Here is a 15656-nt window from a genome sequence, read left to right on the forward strand (position 1 = left end):
ATCTTAGTAGGTGCTTAGCACTTATCAAATCTCCCTCTGTTTCACACCTCCAGATTCCAATTTATAAGCACCTGGTTGCTGGTTGAGTAGTGTTATTCTATATATCTCTTCTTGCATGTTATTATATTTCTGCTGATATGCCTTAGATGAGATATATTTATCTTATATACAGTATGTTTGTGCATTTTCTTAGCTTAATAATAATAATAATGTTATTTTGCTTATCCACTTATCGCATTGGTTATAACTATAACCTGTCTATAATAAGGGCATCTGCAAAGAGAATTAACAATAAGTAAGGAAATATTTGTAAGGAAATGATTTAGAGGTGTTGGCAAAGGGAACGTTTGCAGATAAAGTATCACAGATCGGATGACAGAATCTAGATATGGGGACATGTGGACGAGGCAATATTGGTCTTCTGGGTCATGAAAATTGCAACATGGATGGAACAGAAAATGTTGGTCAGGTAAGCTCTGGCATGACATGGAGGAAACGTGGGCATATTTCTGAAACTGGCTGGAGTTATGTCCTCCGCCCTTTAAATAACAATTAGTGACTGTTCAGCAGCCTAACTTGCTGGGCACATCTGACATTCAAAAGGATCAAGCATCCTGGGATGCTACAAAAGGAAATCAGACAGCACGTCATGATGGGCCTGTGATTTATACTGTAGCTCTCTCAGTGCTTGCTGTTGCCGGGCTGGCACCTGATCACAGACACCCTGCGTTTAGCTGGAGGAAGAAAGCCTGCCATCTGACACCTGTGGGACTCTCTAAACCGAGAAGCGAGTGCCCCACATCCGGAGAGAGCTGCTTAGCGCGGCTGGGCCGATGGGGACCAACAGCTGCCAGTCACTGTCACAATTTCAGCGTGGAGCCATCCCTGCCGGGGACACAGCCTGCAGGAAAACTGCAAGCTGTGGCTGCTGCTGCCCCCGTTTTTGCATCGTGCCGATGTGCTCTCATTCAGCACCACTGTTCGGAATAAATCACAGCTATAGTTCACGACTGCCACGAGGTGTACTAAGGTACACAGGTGTATTCACAGATCAGTGACGCTGACATACTGATGCCCTCTTGCACATGGCTGAGTGGTAGTCACCTCTACCCCATGTCAATACAGAACTTGGAAGATTTGTCCTTAATTGCGCAATTAACTCAGTTGCTGAAGATCAACACAATACCTAAGGATGAGCTGGAGCAAAAATCTGGAATGGAATGGAAGTGCCAGGATTGACCTCCCCTGAGTCACACGGATGCACAGATCAGAAAACCTGAAGCCAGTTGTAGTCATGACCGGCATTTTTTGACTGAGCTTGTATGGCCATCGTGTCCAATCCTGGAAGGTCGATGTGTCTGCAACTGTTCTTTCCAGCTCATAATGACCTAAATCACCTCATAATTGGCTAAATTACATACATTTAACAGGTTTATTCCAGCTCTCCACGGTCTGCCGCATTGAGGAGACCTAGAAAGTCCTCCAGGATAAGACAGCCAAGTTGTATCAGTATCGTTTACATGTGCAACTTCAGGGGCCATATTCCAGGTTGGAATTAGAGTGGTAAACTGGTTTGGAACACACATTCCAAATGGAGTATACAGCTGAATAAATGATGAACGATCCCTGGCCATTCTACTGATGGTACAGTGAGGCTGAAGCCATTAGCAATTTTAAAGAAGACTGGAGTTTCCCATTAGGCCATGAAAGTGAGATGCAGTGTGGCAGACTAAGGAATGTAAGGACCAGACCCTTGACTCCCTGGAGGCAGTGTGTCCATGTGACAACACACGCTGGCTTCCCGTCACTCAACGCACAGGATAATTATAAGCTACTGCGGCGGACTGGAGATGGACGACACCACTGTAGTCTGCCTCACAGCCCAGGGGCGTCACATCTCAGTAGGGCACTTGGTTCAGTCACAGGTTGCCGTGACGTGACACTAATGTGTGGCTTCCTGATGTGGAAGTCAATTCAACAGGTGCAAAAAGCAAAAAGAGAAAAATCTCTTCGGTTGTGACTGTATCTCACCAGTCCAAGGGGAAGCGATCTTGACAGATATTGCCACTCCCTTTTCTGAACTCACCAGGCACTTCGGACTTTCTGAACTTCACAGACAGCCTTGCCACATTTATCTTTATCCTATGTTTCGTCCTAGAAACCCTGGCCTCAGCTTTTAAAGCGAACCAAAGTCCAGACGTCTGAAACTACTACACCTCCGGGCCTCGATAGAAACTGCTGTGCCACCTGCACAGCAGGACGTGTTCCAGACTCACAAAACCTTTTGTTCGAAAGGCTTCACATTTCTTTGCAATTTTCAAAGTCACTTGCTCTTTAATTTCAGCTTGTGCCCTCTGGTCCACAGATTGTTTTCAGGACAGACTATGTTTTCACCAGAAATCATGTTATACAGCCGTCATTTTTAATTCTATGACCACAATCCATTTGGCTGACACCTTTCTCAAATGCTGCAAGAGCAGACCATTGGCAATATCTTGGTATGCTGTGCCATGCATTCCTGTCTGTGCTAGCCCTGACAGATTAGGTACAAAGTGCTGCATATGAATTAGATCCAATGTATATTAGACCCTCCCTGTGGAAATGTCACTGCGACTATTAATACAAATAACAGGGATTTAAATGCAACATTTATTTACAAGGTTTCGTAAAGGTTAACACAGAGACATCGCCTAAGATGGACATTCCCTAGGGAGATAATTCTGGTAGAGCTGTTCTATCCAGATGATGAATTAAAATTGTGACAGTACACCTTTATGACCTTTCTGTAAAGAAATGTACTATGCAAAATTTAATGCCTTGTGAAACTGAAATTAATAGTCACAACTGCAATCCTTACTTAAAATGCAGGTTTGCCTTCACATGATTTTTCTTGTCCCACTTTTATCTCATCTCTAGAACAATGCTGTGATCTCAACATCACACGATCACATGTTTTTTCCTGAACAAACAACTATTTTCGATAAAGGCAGAACACACAATCCACGTGAACTAAAAAAAAATGAAGTAAAAATGTGTAAGTAATAATCACAATTGCAATCTTTATTTAAAATATGAATCGGTATACTGTGCAGCATATTAGCGACAATTACGCAATAATGTTTTTAATAGCAGTCAACACCACCAGCACAGGTGGAGAATAATTATAATACTTTGGATTTTAGCCAAAAACTGTTTAACATTTTATAAATAAGAGTTTGATCAAAGGGAACAGCTGTGTAATCATATTTAATTATTCTTAGCACATTTGTCTTATATTGAACAGTCCTGGGCAAAACTGTGTTGCAATGTCCAACTCATACATTACCAAAGAGCGATGTATCCCTGGAAAAGACTGCAGAGCCGGAGTCTGTCCCAGAATGTTAGGAGGCAAGGTGGGACTACAGTACATGCTGGTTAATCCACCAGTCCATCATAGGGCACCCACACAGTTTGAAGATGCCAATCTTCAGCTGCCATATCACCCTGCAACTCACAACTGGCAGCCCACTGAAGCTCAGCAGGTGTGAGCCTGGCCAGTACCTGGATGGGAGAGTCCTGGGAAAAACCAAGGTTGCTGCTGGAAGAGGTGTTAGTGGGGCCAGCAGGGGGCGCTCACCCTGCGGTCCATGTGGGTCCTAATGCCCCAGTATAGTGAATGGGACACTATACTGTAAACAGGCGCCGTCCTTCGGATGAGACGTAAAACCGAGGTCCTGACTCTCTGTGGTCATTAAAAATCCCAGGGTGTTTCTCGAAAAGAGTAGGGGTGTAACCCTGGCGTCCTGGCCAAATTTCCCATTGGCCCTTACCAATCATGGCCTCCTAATAATCCCCATCTCTGAACTGGCTTCATTACTCTGCTCTCCTCCCCACTGAGAGCTGATGTGTGGTGAGCGTTCTGGCGCACTATGGCTGTCGTCGCATCATCCAGGTGGGGCTGCACACTGGTGGTGGTGGTGGAGGGGATCCCCATTACCTGTAAAGCACTATGAGTGGAGTGTCCAGAAAAGCGCTATATAAGTGTAAGCAATTATAATTATTAATTAACCCAGCCTGCATGTCTTTCTAGATCACCTGGCAAAAATCCGCATGAACATGAGGATCACATGCAAACTCCACACAGACACCCAAACTATTTGTGTGTGTGAGACTACAGCTTAATCTTGGCACCATCTTATTCGTTAAAAAGGAGTGTCCTTGTTAAATAATTAAGGCGCAACCAAAACACCGACAAAACCACACCTACACCTACAAACCACACCCCCAAACCAAAACACCTACACCTACAAACCACACCCCCAAACCAAAACACCTACAGCTAACTGTCAGGTTTCTGTCTGTAAGTATACATTGGGTGGTATTTCTGTTTTACCCGCACACTTCCATGAGCACTGAGAAGCCATTATAGAAGCCGTGGTGTTTTTATTTATTAGCACAGGCTAAGCAGAATGGTCAGAAAATCACTGTGAAAAAAAGAACGGCAACAAATTAAAAGCGAATATTGCTTTAAATTTCCAAGCTCCACAGGTAGAATATTTATTCTGATGAATTCCCCTGACTCTGTGGCGACTGTTTCAATGACTCACCAAACGCAGCAGTGAGCGTCGGTGTGTACAGTAGCGCTCTCGCACCTCAACCGCTCTCTCTGCTGTGATGTTCACATGAGCCCCTTCGCGGGAGAAACAGGCAGGGGGAAATTCTGTCTGATTTAAGACTTGTAAATCTCTCTAGGCTAACCCTGTGGGAATATCTCAAAATAGACACAAACGCTGCAGAAAAAAAAAATATTGACAAAAGCAGGCTAAAGTCTAGCGTATAGCCAACAGGTTAATCAAAGCTTATTTTGTTTGGTAAAAAGAACTAACTAGTGGGGCTAGACGCGGCTAGCTGGATATTTCTACGGCTGACCCTGCTGTAATTCAGAACATTTTCCTTATTTCCATGACCTGAAAGTCTTGTACTGGTTTCACGTAAATTCAATACTGCACTCGCTGTCCCCCGCTGCAGCCCCTGTGTAAAGAGACAGATTCAGTCGTCTACCATGCTGTTCTGTCGCACAGCGTGAGGATCCTTGTTCTATCATTCTTAAAACAGAATTGAAACAATTGAACTCACGAGGGAGCAGACACATTATGCTGTGTGTTCACCTGCAATTTTCACAACAGGCTAATCCACAGGAGTAACGGGCTAAAGTATTGAAGTTTTAAACTTTAAGCTTAAAAAGAGAGCAGCTTTCTTTGTCAACAGAGACAAGGACAGATCATTCAACCCAGTGTAGTCTGTCAGTGCCTTTTGAGTTATTTTAAAGAGAAACATAGTTCGGAACATGATATATCTTTAAAGAACAGATGTCAGGGTGGCACAGTGATTAGAACTGCTGCCTTGTGGCCCTGGGTTCCATTCTTTATCTGAGGTGCTGTCTGTGGGGAGTTTATATGTTCTCCCTGTGTTTGTGTGCATTTTTCTCCTCCAGTCTAAAGACAGTAGGGGTGTTACCCTGGCGTCCTGGCCAAATTTCCCACTGGCCCTTACCAATCATGTCCTCCTAATAATCCCCATCTATGAATTGGCTTCATCACTCTGTTCTCCTCCCCACTGATAGCTGATGTGTGGTGAGCATACTGGAGCACTATGGCTGCCGTCGCATCATCCAGGTGGGGCTGCACACTGGTGGTGGTGGAGGGGAGTCCCCATTACCTGTAAAGCGCTCTGAGTGGAGTGTCCAGAAAAGCACTACAGTATATAAGTGTAAGCTATTATTATTATTATACTGGTTGGTTAATTGGCATCTGGGACAATTGGCCCTGGTGTGTGTGTGTGTCTGTGCATCTTCCCTGTGATGGACTTGTGTCCCGCTCAGGGTGTGTCCTGCTTGGTGCTTGTTGTTTGCCAAGATAGGCCCTGGCTGCCCCATGGCACTGAATTGGATGAAGCAGTTAGAAAAATGGATGGATGGATCTCTGTAAAGGGCTCTTGTATCCAAGCATCATTTGTCTAATCTGTCCCCTATACGCTTACTGTACAGGTATAGAGTGTCTGGATGGAGAGGTTTTAATAACGCTTTAATGATAAATCGCTCATTAGTTCCGCCAGGGGGACAGCATATTTTCCCACTGCTCCAGCTATCAGCACGACTGATAGCTCATTATGAGTAATGACTCTGAAATCTGACTATACCCTATTGCACGTGGTTGAAGAGACCAGGAACAGACCTAGTGTGTGAATGTTAAGCCTGAGCCCTTTCTGATATTGCAGTAGATTGAACAATGAACAACCAAACTACACTCTCGGGGGCAGTGTTCGTAGATTGTGGTTTTATTCATACACCAGTCCCTGGACAATTGATTATTTAAGTAATCTGTCAAGGTTTTGCAGAATATAATTGAAGAATCATACAGTATTATGTTTGTGGTTACTGTTGTATGAAGTCTATATGCCCTGACTACTGTACAGCACGAAATGAGATGAGCATTTGTAGGATGGGGCTCGATTTCAATTAAGTAATGAAATGACTTATTCGGAAACAGATTTGGGTGTTTTTATTTGCATCGGAGCGAAGCGTTTCATTCTGAAGCAGTGGACAAAAGAGGTCTTTGATGTATTAATTAGTGACAGCTCATCAGCTCCATCCTGTAACAGCCTACAGCAGAACTGTAACATTGGAGATACCCAGGAGAACACTCAACCTTAAGATGTGTTAAATTAATGTGGCCGCAAAGAGGTTTTAATCTAAAAACCCCCTACAGAATTGTTTCCCTCCCCACCAACAATCTACGGATGCAATTATGAGGACTTTAGGAAAATATCTACGTTTTACAAGTCAAGGGATTCTCAACCCTCAGAGAACACATTACAGATGCGGATTTCAGTGGTTTCTTTGCAGAGCAATCATTACCAAAAGGCCCAACCACTTTTACAGTGCAGACATGTTCAAAGCACTGCTGCTGTTCCCATTCAACACGGAAAATGGATTATTCATGCACTGCCCTAATGAATAACCTTGCTCCGATACCTCCTTCGCGAGCTTTTCTTCTGCTCTCCCCCAAAGCCTTGTTTTTTCTTTCATTCTTAATTCCCTTCGATTTCTGCTGCTTGTTAGAAGCTGTGGTTACATGATCAGTTATTATCTCATTTCGGTACCAACAAAAATCAAAAGAAAAGTGCACTTTGATTGTAAAACCTCTCATTTTTTTTCAATTTTTGACCTTTTGTCTCCACCTCGGTAGAAAATCTTTGCCAAGAAAGACGTTCCTTCCAGGAAGGAAGGATCATTAATGGATCTGCAGCTTTTCCTTTACAAAGACGTCTCATGAGGCACGGTTCTCTCCTCTGACGTCTACTCCCTTTCAAAGCAGAGCTTGCAAAACCATTTCAGAAAACTGCCGCTGTCCAGAAGGACAAGATCTTCAGGATGAGCCCAAACTACAGGGGCGGGCGATTGCTGACGACCGATTTCCTGTTAGTATTCTTGAAGAGGAATTGGGAAGATGGCTTGTGGTAACAAACTTACAAAGTTTTTGTAATGGCTCTCAACGGCGTTCAAGTCTCCTTGCTCTGGTTAATGCAATGGTATCGGGGACAGATGCCTGCTCTCGTCAACTTCCTGTTAGCCCAACGGGGCTATTTACACTCAAGGACGTCTTGAATTTAATTTTCCATTAAGGAAAATGACCCCAATCCCATATCCCACGTTATAGTCCACTGTCGTTGTAACAAGGGATAGGTAAGGGAGTATAGATCCTGTGCAGGACTCAGGAGAGGGAGAGAGAGAATGCCAATCAAATTGCTAATTTGGGCAAATTACCTTTTGCCCAAAATCCTGGGCAAAAGGTAATCCAGGAAACAGGCAAAAAGGTCAGCTAATGGTAGAGGCTACTGAAGAGCAACACTATAACAACCCAAGCCAGGGAGAATGCCAGCGTATTAATTCTTAGTGGATTAAACTGGGGTCCCTAGTACTTGTGGCGATTCTGTGTGTAATAGTGCTGAATGAGATTGCGATAGTGCTGTTCGGTACAGAACTTCTAAGAAGGTTCACACCCTCCCCACATAAACACTGGAGCCCTGTCTTTCGGCGCACTGGACCTGCGTAGGCGCCCGAGAGACAGTGGATAGAATCCAAAAGTCAGAACACCCCCCCCTGTCAAAGCAGCAGGGATGTTAAACACACTGCCCTAACGGCCAGCAGCCATATCACCCTGCAATCCCCTGAAGCTCAGCCAGTGTGAGCCTGGTCAGTACCTGAATGGGAGACCTCTTGGGAAGGTCCATGCTAGAAGAGGTGTTAGTAGGGCCAGCAGGGGGCCCTCACCCTGTAGACTGTGTGGGTCTTAATGCCACAGTATAGTGATGGAGACACTGTACTGTAAATAGGAACAGTCCTTCAGATGAGACGCAAAACCAAGGTCCTGATTCTCTGTGGTCAATTAAAATCCCAGGGCGTTTCTCGTAAAGAGTAGGGGTGTTACCCCAGCGTCCAAATTTCCCTCTGGCCTTTGCCAACCATGGCCTCCTAATAATCCCCATCTCTGATCTGGCTTCATCCCTCTGCTCTCCTCCCCACTGAGAGCTGGTGTGTGGGGAGTGTACTGGTGCACTATGGCTGCCGTCACATCATCCAGGTGGGGCTGCACATTGGTGGTGGTAGAGGGGAGTCCCCATTACATGTAAAGTGCTTTGAGTGGAGTGTCCAGAAAAGCGCTACACAAGTGTAAGCAATTATTATTATTATTACTACAATCCCAGTTAAAGCTAAATCTGCTCTAGGAGTTTAATAGTGTTTGTACCACCTACTTTTCTGCTTTGCAGCTGAATGAAAAGAATTCAACAGCCGCGGCTGCTGCTGTAGCGCAGGGATAGGGAAAGTAAGCTTCACCGGAGAAATTATACCCCCCATCTTAATTTTTTCACGAGTTCTCCATTCTGTTCTTTACGTTGTCTCCTATGTGTTCATGGAACGCATCGATGCGGACTGGAGCCACAAACCACCGTGTGTGTCTTGAAATGATGACTGGGTACTGACATGCGGTCCCGCAACAGGCTGCTCCGTAATGAGTTTTTCTTCTTCAAAGCGACATGCAGAGTTGACACGCCAATTTGCAGGACACCTGGGGAGGGACGCCTGGAGCTGAAGCGTCGACTCTCGGCGGTCGATGACAAAAAGCTCGTTTGCGTCGGTCCCGAAGTCCACCCGGTCACTGCTGGGGTGTCACTGTCGCCCACGGCCCACCTGTCACACCTCGTTAGGCCAGCACGCCTTCATGTTTCACACAGGCGAAAGCCCACGCGTGTGGCGCCGCCCTTATTTTCTGAAGGACAGCTGCGTGCGCGAAAAAAGAAAAAGAAAATTCCACGCTACGCGCGACCGCAGGAGAGCGTTCTGAGAGGAAGTCCAAAGACACGCAACAGCATGAAGATTATTACAGAAAATACTGTAAATAATTACGGAAACAAAGAAAAGAGGGTGCATAAAGTCTGCTGGGCATTGTACAGTAGACGACTTTCGTTCAAAACTGTTATTTAATTTAACTGAAGTGTTAGCTGAAGCTTCAGCGCTCGCCACCTATCTACATATACAGTAGTACGGTCTATTGAATGGAAAGTTATTTCAACGTTTAATTTTTACACGGAGTCGCTTTCTGAACTGAAATTTCTGGTAGTGCGGCATAAAACCCCCGTCTAATTTCCAGGCTTCAGGGACACTTCAGACACGAGCAGCGTGTGATACTTGCGGCTGAAAGCAACCTTCTGGCAAATCAATGCGCTGCTGTGCTGCTGCTGCTTTGTGTCAGTGAAACTGAGGAAAGAAAACGAAGCCTTTTTGTTCTTTTCACTACAACAGCAGCCTGCCGTTTGGATCCGGTAGAGCCCCGGCTCTGCACATTTTAGAGCCGTCCTCAAGCAGCTGCCAAAGGCGGTGTTAATTGTGTGTAACTGAGTCTATAATTGCTTAATTAACCAACTGAACCTTATCTGAAAAACAAAACCCCAACAGATCCTGCCGTTGTCCTGGTCCGGGCGTAAAGACACGCGATTTCAAGGAATCCTACCTATCTGACAGCTACACCAATGTGCTGTATAGCTAAGGTTAAAAATAAAAACACCCGGGGGTGCTCTCGGTCCAAACAGAGCGCAATCAAGACAAAAGCTCAAGTAAAGCGGTGATTTTCTTTTAATTACAAAACGTCTCAAGCTACCATCCATTCACTGATTTCCAGAACTGCATTAGCCTTCGAGTCACAGCCTAACCCAGCAGACCCAGCTTGTGAGACGGCACCCCGAACAGGACCTCATCCCATCTCAGGGCTCATACACGTGTGGTGTGCAGTTCCAGAGACACATCCTGAATATCCTGGGCAGCACGTCTTTGGGCTGCGAGAGGAAACCAGCGCATTCCGAGAAATATACGTATATGAGGGGAACATGCAAACTCCACATAGACATCAAACCCTTCCCAGCAACACTGTTATGGCACCACATCTAAACCCACTACTTCTCCAAAAATACTCTTAGCAAGCCCAAACCTTTGATGAAACCATTAACATGTTTTCTTTTTGGGGTTTTGTCTCACCGCAGTTACTGAATGGAGCACGTTTTCCGTGACCCATACTAAATATTATATTCCCGGGAGTGAATGTGTTCACTGAGCGTTTTGAAAGGAAGAATGAGCCGGATCTTCAGCTGGTGTACGGGTGACACCCCCCCCCCCAAAATGAAGCCTTACTGCACCTGAGCCCTTCTCCGTCACTGTTTAACCGGCACAGATACCCGCATCCCCTGCCTGTGGATTTTATTCCAGAGGAGCTCTCGGTTACAAACTGAAACTTGAATTGACCCACTAATATGACCGATCCAGCGTTTGGTTTTCGGTTCCTAGCTGGTTCTAACTACTGCATTTCGTCCGTTTCGTACGATTTCCGACCTGGAATAGAAAAAAAAATAACTTCCAAAGGTTCCAATCAGTTTAATTCAGGATTTAATTGAGTTAAGAGTTCGGCTGGAGCGAGAGCGCACGGGTGTGGGATTAGCGAGATTGCGTACCCTTGTCACAACATCCCAAATGGGTCAATTAAAAAACCCTGAGAACGTCGTAATTAGTACCAATTAAGTCAATAACCTGTTCAATTAACTCATTTAAGGTTGGGAAGAACGAATGCTCCGTTTCTCTACGCGACGCGGAATAAACATTTTTGACAGTTTCTGAAACACAGATTCCGTATCGACATCCGGTACCAACACACATTCTGATGTAAAAACTGAGTGTTACAGACACTCTTTCGGAGACACGGGTTCGGTACCGAAACTCTTTCTGAAACCCAGATTCGTAGCCGGTATTATCAACACTCTTTCGGTAACATAGGTTCGGTACCGACATCCTTACCGAAAGAGAAATACAATAGAAAAAAATCCAAAAGTTGGAGAACGGGAATGCTTAGACTGTCTGGCTCGTTTTTGCACTGTAGGATTCAGTCTTTGTTTATTGACAGGCAGCGCAGGGCTATAGTATTCACACAGTCTTCCCATATATAAAAAATGAACTATGTAAAAAAACGATTTGAGTTTTAATGCCCGATGTTGTTCCTAAAAAAAAAAAACAAGCTTAAATTTGAGAACTATTTGAATACGCTCTCCAGCGCTCTTAAAACAGAAAGCTAAACCGAACCAGCAACAGAGAAGGGTTCGAGCTCGCGACATTGGGCCGAACCTGTAGCTGGCGGCTCATAACACAGACTCTTGCCGACATGCATTGTATCCCGTTATCAACGTGAATTACTAGTCCTTAGATACAGCGATTCCTTACATTAGACCAACAAGAACACGAAGTCTTTTTGGAACAAGAAAGAAAGATACTCACTAACGCAAGGCCCGCAGACAGAAAGCTCCCAGCCCGTTTGTTCCGGCTGCTGGGGGGTTACCGGCGGCTCTCGCTGCTGATCGCCGGTCCTTGCGGTTCCTGCGAACTTCTGCAACTGCTCAGCTGGAGGAGGGCGCGCACCTGCCTGCCGCCGCGGTGGCCGGTCGTCTCCACCAGAGGGCGGGCTAGAGCCGGCGGGACCGGAGAGCTGAACGCCGAGTAAGCTGGACCCGTGTTTAGTAACGCGAATGTGTTGGATCATCATCATCATTATTAATAATAATGATTTCCGGGCGCATTACATAACCATAAACCTCATTAAGATTCGCCCTATCGCAGTTTGATCAACTTTATTGGAAGCACGGTTGTCTAAGATAAACTAGTCAATAACTGCATTGCGGTTAATTGCGTTTTTCTAAGGACTGACTGCATGCGTGCCATTCGGGTGCTGTTACTTCTTACGGTTTTCCAGAGCAGAGATAACCCCAGGTTGCCCGTTAGTTTTGAGGGAAAACAAGAATAACAAGCGAAAATTCGGAAATAACTTGATAAATTTGTGCAATGAAATGCTATTACAGTACGTCGTGCTTTGGTAAAGAATACAAAACTGTCTGGACATGCCACGTAATTCACATTTTCTGCTGCTGAATTTGTGACAGTTCTCCACAGAATTAAGGGGTAGGTTCCGTTACTGGTAGCAAACATGCCAAGTATCTTTGTTATCATAATGTACAGCAAACTGCCAGTAGCAGGGATACTGGCATGAGTACTGGCAGGATTAAAAAAATATATACATAGTATCCTGACATCTTTTAGTCCATTTGCGTCCCGGGATAGTAATTTTATTTTGCTGGGCCGTGTCGTTAGGGAGAAACACGTCAGAAGAATTGCCAGAAACGTCGAGTTTAATTTTAGTAGCGAAGTAACAGGTAAACTCACTGCGAAGTCAGTATTTGTCTTCGTCTCTCGGGCAGGGTAGCGAAAATTGTTTTGGTTAAATCGGGCCCCCCCGCGCTCCTGAACCGGGGAGCTCGGCTCCTGCTTCTAATTATCTAATTAACAGAGACAGATCAGGGAAAGGGCTCTTCTGCACATCACCACAGAACTGCAGAGGTGATATCAAGATTGTTTGACGTAGACAGTCTGACACAGAGCTCACCCCCGCTGAGAAGGCAAAAATAAAATACCCTTGCCCACGCGAAACCGAAGCGGTGTATATTGGTTGGAACTGTTCTGTTGCCCAAGTTAAGAAAGGTCACAGGCACGATCTACAGCTGGATCTCACTGGTCCTACAGCGTCGCAAATCTTTTAAAGTTTTTCCTTTTGTTTCAGTGTACGAGTTCTGTTCTTGTCCGCAAAAACAAAAATGACGGAAGCAAGTTTGCAAGTTAATCTGTTTTATATAGCGCCTCCAACGAGGCATCATCTCAAGTAGGGCTGGCCCTAGCTCCTGAGAGGCCCTAAGATCTTGGAAAGCTTCCCCCCGACATCACAATTTGCGCAAGCACTACTATTATCCGCCCCCACGACAAACTTACAAACTTATTTTACCATTTAAAACAAATACATGAACCATATAACTAGAAATCTTTTATCAACCATCTTTTAAGAACTTGTAAACTAGAACAAGAGGCACGCATTTTACAAATGAAGAGTGAATCTGTGAACTTTTAGTAAAACACCTCAAGCAGTCTGCGTGTCTAGCTAGAAAATGTAGATTGTCCACCGTTCGCTAGTTACTTGAATCTGACGGACTCCAATCCAAACGCATTATTCATTTACATGAATGACTTGATTCGGCGCACCTCTGTTTTGAGGTTGCTTATCCTGCGCTTCTTTACTGTGCCCGATAGGTACGTGCTTTTGCAAGATGATGTGCGTTTCCCAGTTGGAACTACGTGATTTTAATTTGGAACCATTAAGCAAATGGACAGTTTGCAACACAAGTGAAAGGTCACTTGGAATGTCTCATTACATCTTAGATGTAACGAAAGATTAATAAAATTGATCATCACAACATTTACTACTACGAAATTAAACGAACACCATTTGGTGTAAACCGTCTTTCGGAGGAGACGTTAAACCGAGGTCCTGACTCTCAGTGGTCATTAAAGATCCCCCGGGCATTTCTCGAGAAGAGTAGGGAGTTATCTCGGTGTCCGGGGCAAATTTCTCCCCCCGACCTTTACCGTGGCCTCCAAATTGTCCCCATGTGTGATTGGCTTGCACTTGCCCTGCGATGGACTGGCGTCCCGTCCAGGGTGTACCCTGCCTTGCGCTCATTGCTTGCCGAGTAGGCTCCGGCTTCCCGCGACACCGTGTGGTATAAAGCGGTTTGGCAAATAAAATGACCTGACATTTGGTGTAACAGCGGCCGAAACCGCAATGATATTGCCATTTTACAGCGAAGATGAGTCATTTACTACACATTGACAGCAAAATAAACTTCTACCCTTTTATTCATAACTAATAATATTATAAAGTAATTTTATAACTAACAAACTTTAACAGCCCTAGATTAGCACAGCAGCAACAGAAAGAGCCCCTGGAATTTTTCGCTCACATTTGAAAGTGCCGATTAAAAAGGTTGTGATGCACAATGAGGCCCCAGGTAGTCCCATAGTTCGCCTGCGGCTATGGCCGGCACTGAGCTAAAAAAATACAAAATACAAAATACAAAAAAATAATCATCCAAAGCGATAGGTATCCACAGATTATACAGCAGAAAACTAAACAAATAAAAGCTAGACATAATTGTGTAATAGAAGTTATGATAAGAACATATTGTAACGCTTACGGCCGACAGGCACTGTGTAAGAGCCGGCGTACCAGAGCAGGTGATCTCTCTTTGGCTCACCGGGCTGGGTCCCTGCAGAGTGACGCGGGAGTCCCGGGTTCGAGCCCCGGACGGTGCGGGGCCGACCTAATGGGGCAAGGGCGCCCGCCTGAGCCCCCGTTGCGTTACAATATGTATACTAGGATGTAATATACTGTAACGTTGTCTCCCAATAATTAGGTAGTGACTAACTCAGTATTTACTATCTGTATTACCTACCATTTTGCGCAATTAATTATTAATTTGAAATAAGACCTATCGAGACTGTTTCAGGCTGTATCCATCTTGGCATCCGCTCTGTAATAACTATAAACTCAATCTGGGATTCAGACTGTTCTAGTCCAATTTCTTACATATCCCGGCGTCGCTGTGATCCTGGCTGCCCACTGTTAATCCTGACAAGGGCTTCACACAAAGAAACCCAGACTCGAAAGAAAGAAACGCCCTCGTGTGCACAGTTTCTCCCAGGCAGAAGTTACATAGACAAGAAGTTAGCTCGACGGCTGTTTCAAACTGACCCAGTTGCAGCGGCAGCGGTGAAGAGCTTGTCCGCTTGGGAAAACGGACCGGCGCACTAAGTTGGAGGATGGACTGTTGAGGACTGGGTCCACTTCATCAGACTTCAGTCAAGCCAGAATAAAAGGGTAAGGCAAGTTAAAAATAGAATGAAAATGTAGGAAAGTACACTGAGACCAAAACTAGAAAAAAGCACAGAGAGTGACTTATGAGCACAGCAAAACCGAGCTTACAGTGCGATTTCATCATACAAGTATAAGCTGTTGAGGGAGTGGGAGGAAGGACAGCAGCCTGGGCTCCCGTGGGCTTCATTGGCACTGTACACTGCTCTAAAATGTTCCCCGTCTTCTTATTGTGCTCTTATGAATACTGTGTGCACATGGTTGTGTGCTATTGGGGACTCGTTATGAGGTTTGTCCTCTCCACGCTTCCGTAGCGCTGCTTTGTTT

This window comes from Atractosteus spatula, chromosome 18 (genome assembly GCF_055471065.1).
Source record: "Atractosteus spatula isolate fAtrSpa1 chromosome 18, fAtrSpa1.hap1, whole genome shotgun sequence".
NCBI lineage: Eukaryota > Metazoa > Chordata > Actinopteri > Semionotiformes > Lepisosteidae > Atractosteus > Atractosteus spatula.